This window comes from Octopus bimaculoides, chromosome 3 (assembly GCF_001194135.2).
Source record: "Octopus bimaculoides isolate UCB-OBI-ISO-001 chromosome 3, ASM119413v2, whole genome shotgun sequence".
NCBI classification, from domain to species: domain Eukaryota; kingdom Metazoa; phylum Mollusca; class Cephalopoda; order Octopoda; family Octopodidae; genus Octopus; species Octopus bimaculoides.
In genome coordinates, this window is record NC_068983.1 from 136,727,337 (window position 1) to 136,734,627 (window position 7,291).

A 7,291-nucleotide genomic window follows, 5' to 3' on the forward strand; every position below is an offset into this window, starting at 1 on the left:
TATATATATATATATATTGTAGTTTCCTTAGTTTGAAAAATGTATGCATTTGTTTGTACAATTTGATAAAATTAGCTTGAATGGGAGGTGGGGTAGTGGTTTTTTTATGTTGTTGTTATTGTTATTGGTTCAGGAAGGCAGGAATATGAACATTGTGATTTCCCATCTCACAAACACATATAAATACCTGTACACAAAACACCAATAATAACAATAACAACAATTTTGCAGCAGAGATAAAATGCAAAATCTTTTCACTTTCTTATCTTTTGCTTTGATTTCATTTAAAATCCTTAAATCCATTCTGCTAAAAATCAGCATGAAATTTTTTTAATATATTTAAATAGTTTTTGATTATCTTCATTAAAATTAATGAGTTTTTCTTCAATAGTTTATCAGTAGCATTAGTTTACCTTTTAGATTATTTCTTCATTACTACTATTTTGAATAAAATTACTAAAAACACTTTTCTGCTCATTGTTTTGTCTCTGCTGTAGTTTTTTTTCAATTTCTCTTATACTTTATTATTTATTAGTTAAGCTCTCTTTTTTTGTAGAATTTTTTTGTATCAATTCTTAGTATTTGCCACAGTTTGTTTTAAATTTTATCTTTGTTATGTTAGCAAAGAAAAACTTCAACCATCACCATTAAATAGATATATTTAGTCTGTTAGTATGTAGTTCACTTGCTATTCCTCATTGCTATGCTTTATGTATATATATTAATGCTAAACTCCCAAGTCATCTTCTTGGTGTTCAGCATTGCAAAAGCAGTTTTCACTTCTTGTATCTTCTTCTGCGGGTTCCTTCACACACACATATTTCTTTCTAATTTGTTCTCTATATATATATGTTTATACATGTGTATATATGTCTGTACATGTGTATGTATATATTTGTGTACACACACATATGTTTGTGTATGCACTGTACTGTTTATATAATTATGTTTGTGTACATATTATGATTGCTGTTGCTGTGTATGTTAACATATGTGTGCGTGAATGTGATTATGTAAGAATATATACATGTACATATAAAGAGATTATGTATATGTGTTAGTGATGATGATGCAGATTATGATGATGATGGTGATAATGAAGAACCTATCACAAGCCTTACTGATTATTTGTAAACTGTAGATTTTATTTTTGAAAACCCTTTTCTTCTTGAATTTTCTTTGAAATGTTCTCATCACTGATTCCCTTTGATAGAGAGTACTCTGAAGGTAAACAATGAAACAAAAAAAAGAAAAGATTTTAGTTGTCCCTAAAATATCTTAAAACAAAAGATTTCAAGTTTTTTCAAGAATATTATTAGTACAGTTACTGATATACATATGTATGTGTCCTCCAATGCTTTGTGAAGATTTACTTCTTTCACTTAATTGTTTCCTGTAATTATCAAACTGAACAGTTTTGACATCACCTTTTATGAATACAATATCTTGTTGTTAAGAGCCAACAAGGAAGCCTCTACATGGTCGATAGAGCTACTAGTAACAGTAGCTAAATCTCCCATAAATCACACTCTACCATATTAGATAAGGACACACTAGATAATGTAATTCTATATTCCTCTAAAAATTGTCACAGCTGAAAGGCTTTTCATTATAGTTCTGTTCAATGTGTTGACATTAGTGCTAAACCACAATATCTGGCATGTAACTCAATTGTGTCCATTCCATTCTTTCTAAAATACAATTTCATAAGTTATTTCTTTATATGATCAAAATGCACAGATGACTTTAAACATAAATATGAAGCCATAGATTGGATATATAACATGCAAGTTCCTCATTAGTTATACATAGATATTTTCTTTTTGATTTATTTCAGAAATCCAACTTCTGGAGAACTAACTTTTGCAGCAAGTCACTTGTTTCTCTATTTTGTTGTTCCTGATAATTATGTCTGAACTACTTGTGTTTGTGTTTTGAAAATATTGTAATGAATGCATTCCCATGTTAGGGAGGAAGTAGTTAGATCAAGCTTTGTGGTGGGTTTTGAAATCATAACCAGGCAGGGAGTTCTAACTATATATACAGTTCTACAGAGCATTGATTACAAAATGTTTTTCTGCAGTTTTGCATGGATGTGTATTCTACATGACTGTAGCTTTTTATTATGAGATATATATACATATACACTTATATTTATATAGAAATTAACATATTACTTATAAATTCAATAAGATATTATCTCTTTGTCCAATAAAGATGTATTATAACAATTAATTTTTTGTAAGTATTTTATACTAAGTGACAAATGGCTCAGATAACTGTCTCGAAAATATAGTATACATTTAGTATACCAGTAAATGCAAGTTAAAATTAAATAGGTAGTTCAATACTCCATGTACCATATTTCTTTGTTCACTACAAGAAATCATTGATCTTTTGTTTAATCTAAAGGAATAATCATTTTGTTAATAAAGGTGGCAAATTTACAGTCATTAGAGTTCTGACTCTCTTTACTGTGAGTTCAAATACCACGAATGTGAACTTTGCCTTTTATTCTTTCAAAGTTGATAAAATAAAGTACCAGTCCAGTGCAGTGGATTGAGAGGATGTCATGTGATGCCTTGTGGTATTTGTTCTGGGCCTTTACATTCTGAGTTCTTGTGTGCCTTTAGCAGAGTCTACTCTGTTGCAAGCATTCAGGTCACCAGTTTCAAGATAACTTCTCCATACATCCCATCACTCTTAGAGGCCCTTTAAAATCAATTGATGATGGGTACTGTCCTTTCCTACTCAACTAAACGGTAAAAAAAAAAAGCAGTGGGCTATAAATCATGGGGCAGAGGCAAGTTTTTAATAAAATAAATTAATATAGCAACTTTGTTTCTCAGTAAACATTAATGTCATTAAAAAGGTATGAACATTATAACTTATTACATTGCTTCTGTAAAAAAAATCAATTGCATCTTTTTAAATATAATAGAATGACATAGATTGTTTCTGCTATCATTTTCACTGCTTTGAACACTCATATAAAAGCAGAGACTGTTTGTGTATCTATTTTCTATATCAATATTTCTATCACAAAGTCTTTTACTTCCTTCATATTATTGACTGTTGGCCATGTTACATCAGTATAAGTGTATTGGGAAAACCATATCAATAACTACATGAGACATAAATAGCCTGTCTATATAATCATGTCAAAGCAGTTCACTTTTATTTTATCTGTATGTATTTACATATCCTAGAGAATCTTACCTTTCTCTCTGGAACATGATTTTCACATTCTCTAGCTGTTGTGGGAAGAGGTATTCCTTTTCTCTTATTTTCTAGTGGAGTAAAGACAGTCACTCTGTCATGTCTCCCGGAGCAGTTTGCAGTGGTCAGTGTGAGGCATCTGGCCACATACTGACCTGCTGCAAACTGTGCTGATGGTTTCACCAAACTGACCACAAATATTGCATCTGAGTTTGATATTTTACTGCTGTATATATTTTTGGTAGTATTCACTATGGAGATGATAAAATCGGTAGACTTAGACAAAATTCTTTGTGGTATTTATTTACAATCCTTTACATTCTAAGTTCGGTTTCTGCTGGGTTCAGCTTAGCCTTTCATCATTCCAGGATCAATAAAATAAGTATCAATCACAGCTATACTCCTCCTCCAACATGTTTTAGATATGTGCCTGTATTAGAAATCATTATTATTATTAGCTTCTTCGACCAGGCAATGCGTTATGTTCTTGAGCAATATTGGGTGCCTGGCATTTGCAATTACATCAGGCAATCACCAATGTCTGCCAGATTAGCAATGCACTCAATGGCAGTTCCACTTTAGCAATATGTAGAGGATTGATAGTAGGTGAGAGTGATGACATTCTCAAAGAAACTTTAGGCATCAACAAAGATGAATCTGCTAGTCTGTTTCAGAGACTTTCTAACCAGCAGTTCTCAATCTGAGAGTTCCAGAAAACTTTTGGGTTATGGACTACTATGGATTACTTCCTTGGCCCAGTTAGTGCTACTGTGATACTCTACCAGCTTCAGACAAACTCTACAAGTATAAGTACTACCAAGCAGGACTGCCTGAGATGCATGATGTAACAGTACTGTATGCAGTCATGTAGTGTTGAAGCTTTACTAACTTGTAGAGTTATAATGAAGATTGTCTCACATTTATTTGTCATGTTCATTATGAGGATCAACCTACCACCCTTCTTTACTGAGGCTATGATAAAAGAGGTTGTGTGGTGGATGAGGCTGAACGGATTGAGGATAGAATCTTTCTCTTCAGTTAAGCCCTCATCAGCTTTTTAAAGTTTCACTTGGAAAGAGAAGCAGGCTTGTCAAACAGTGGGTAACTTTGGTAAAAATGGTTAGAGTGAAGAGAAGTACCCTAAGCATGCACTTGTGAATTGGAGAACAGTATTTTGGTGAGGGCTCATGCTCTTGGTAGTCAAGGTGATCTTGTATCTGTGGGATTTCTTGATTGACCCTAGCTAGAAGCCCCCCTTGTATCAGGAGAACTATATCAATCATGTATTCATAAATTTTGTATACAATGTATATTTTTCTCATCAATTATCCCCACCCCTTTCCTTTTCCTTCTCACTGATTTTATGTAATCCTCCTACCATTGAATACCCCAGTGGCAAAGACAAGAAATTACTATTAGTAGTTGTATTAATAGTACTATTATTATTATTATTAACTGTAAATTAGCAGAATCATTAGAACATTGAGGGAAGTGCATTTGTTTTGGCTCTTTACATTCTGAGTTAAAATCCTGCTGAGGTAAATTTTGCCTTTCATACTCCAGAGTCAATAAAATAATGTATCTGTCTAGTACTTAGGTCAATGGTATTCCTTCAAAATTGCTGGTTTTACACCTAAATCAAATTATTATTATTATTATTATTATTATTATTATTATTATTGCTATCATTATTAGTAATATTTTATAGGATTGAGGTAACTCCTCCAGTAGGTATACAGAAGCAAAAAAACAGAAGAGGGCCATTGTTATCAAGTGAATGATATTTCGGCATCTGGTGTACCTTCCACAAGTTCAAAAAATAAACTTGTCAATCTACTTCATTTTTGATAATATTTTATAGGATTGAAGTAACAATAGCGCTCTTTCTTTCCTTTCTTTTTTTTTTTTTTCTTTTTTGCTTCTGTATACCTACTAGAAGAGTTATCTCAATCCTATAAAATATTACCAAAAATGAAGTAGCTTGACAAGTTTATTTTTTGAACCTGTGGAAATATCGTTCACTTGATAACAATGAAACTCTTCTTTTATTTGCTTATTATCATTATTATTATTATTATTATTATTATTATTATTATTATTATTATTAAACACAACTTATTTGATGAATGCTTCTCTGAAAGCCATAGCATTTTATCCCTGTATCCCTTAATACTACTTGCCTAAGTATTCACAAATAACAGCGATCAAAACAAACCCTCAAGCTGTAATAACTATTAATGACAGGAATAAAAATCTATGACCCCTGATAGAAATCTCAATTCCTTCTAATAAAAATGTTAAAGTGAAAAAATTTGAGGATCTACCAAGGGATCAAGATTTTAAAATGGAAATAAGAAAGTTGCAGGTTATAAATTTAAAAGCATGATTAATAATAATTAAACATCAAGGTGATAAACAAGAACATGAATAAAAGCATAATGAGTATATCATATCTTATAAGTCTACATTAATCATCATTAACATCATCATCATCTTCTATCATCATTATTATTATTATTCTGGATCACTCAATTCTGGCTATTCAACTTGAATAAGCCTTTTATTCTTAATTTTTCTTTTCCAACTAAATTTGTTTCTTCTCTTTCTCCCCTTTTTTGTTTACCTTTCTTTGCCTTGTTTTCTCTTTGCACTCATTTGTAGACATGGAATTTAATTCTAAAGATCATTTTATTATATAAGGCTTCTATATACAATAGCCTATACTCAATTATATCAGTCTCTAATCTGTTATTTCTCTGTACTGTCATATTCACTACATCTAAATACATTCACTTCTCTTTCAGACTCTCTTTTCCTTCTCTTTTACTGTTTTCTTTATTTCTAATTTCTTTGCTTCAAATTTATAGATTCAGTTCCACCAAGAGTTGCTGCTACACATACAAATGTGTGCATGTGTGCATATATATATATATATATATATATATATATATATATATATATATACATGCATGCATACAAGCATACATACATTCATACATACATACACACACACACACACACACACACACACACACACATACACACACACACACACACACACATATATGCTCAGTTGCAGTTCTTAATTAAGAACCAAATAATGCTCGACTATGAATATAGTGAAAGATATATAATGTAGTTTCATGATTATCATACTAACAATGATCATGACTCACAGTTTCATATAAAAGTATCCATACATCACACTCATCAGATGGGCACATTTGAGATCCATTATGTGATACATTATTACTTTTACATGAAACCCAGAGTCATGGCCATCATTTGTTAGTATTGCCATCATTAAATGATGTTATATATATATGTATAGTTACAATTTTTCATTCAGTGACTTTTATTGGATGAAATTTTATCAAAACAACTTTTCGTAGAATAATTTTGTAAGTATATTATTTTGTAGATTTCTTTTCTTTTTGAGATGATCGTTTAGGGATACTAAAACTTCAGATCAACCAACCAGACAACATAGTTCAAAATTCTCAACGTCTACTCATGGCTGCTCAGCACAGATTACTTCTCTTATAGCTGATATGAATTTCAAAACCAACTGACTGACTACAACTTTAATCTTAACCTTAACTTTTTGATTTGGTAAAAAGCTGTTTCAGTTGTTTAACCCTTTTGATACCAAACTGACGTGAAATTACCTCTGGTTCTGTAGTACAACTGCCTTGTTTTCAAAAGTTCTGAATTAAAATCTTCCACCAAACCTTTGTCACAATTTATGTTCTAAAAACTAAGTTATTTTACTAAGTCCTCTGTTATACTTAAAATTAATTGAAAGAAACACAGAGCATCTCAACAGAAATATGGTAACAAAAGGGTTAATGGAAATCGTTGTCGTCGTTTAACGTCCGCTTTCCATGCTAGCATGGGTTGGATACATTTACAAAATTATGCTGTTAAAAGTTGTTTCAACAAAATGTCATCGGGTGAAAAGTCATGCTACAATTTATATATGTGTGTGTGTGTGTGTGTGTGTATATATGTATTTGTGTGTGTGTGTGTATATATATATATATATATATATATATATATATATATATATATA

At 31.0% G+C, this 7,291-nt stretch overlaps 1 protein-coding gene across 1 annotated transcript in view; it reads left to right on the forward strand.

The window, feature by feature from the left end:
• LOC106872359 (muscle calcium channel subunit alpha-1-like) overlaps positions 1–7,291 on the forward strand; it is a 434,563-nt gene that overhangs the window by 328,773 nt on the left and 98,499 nt on the right. The window lies entirely within an intron of this gene.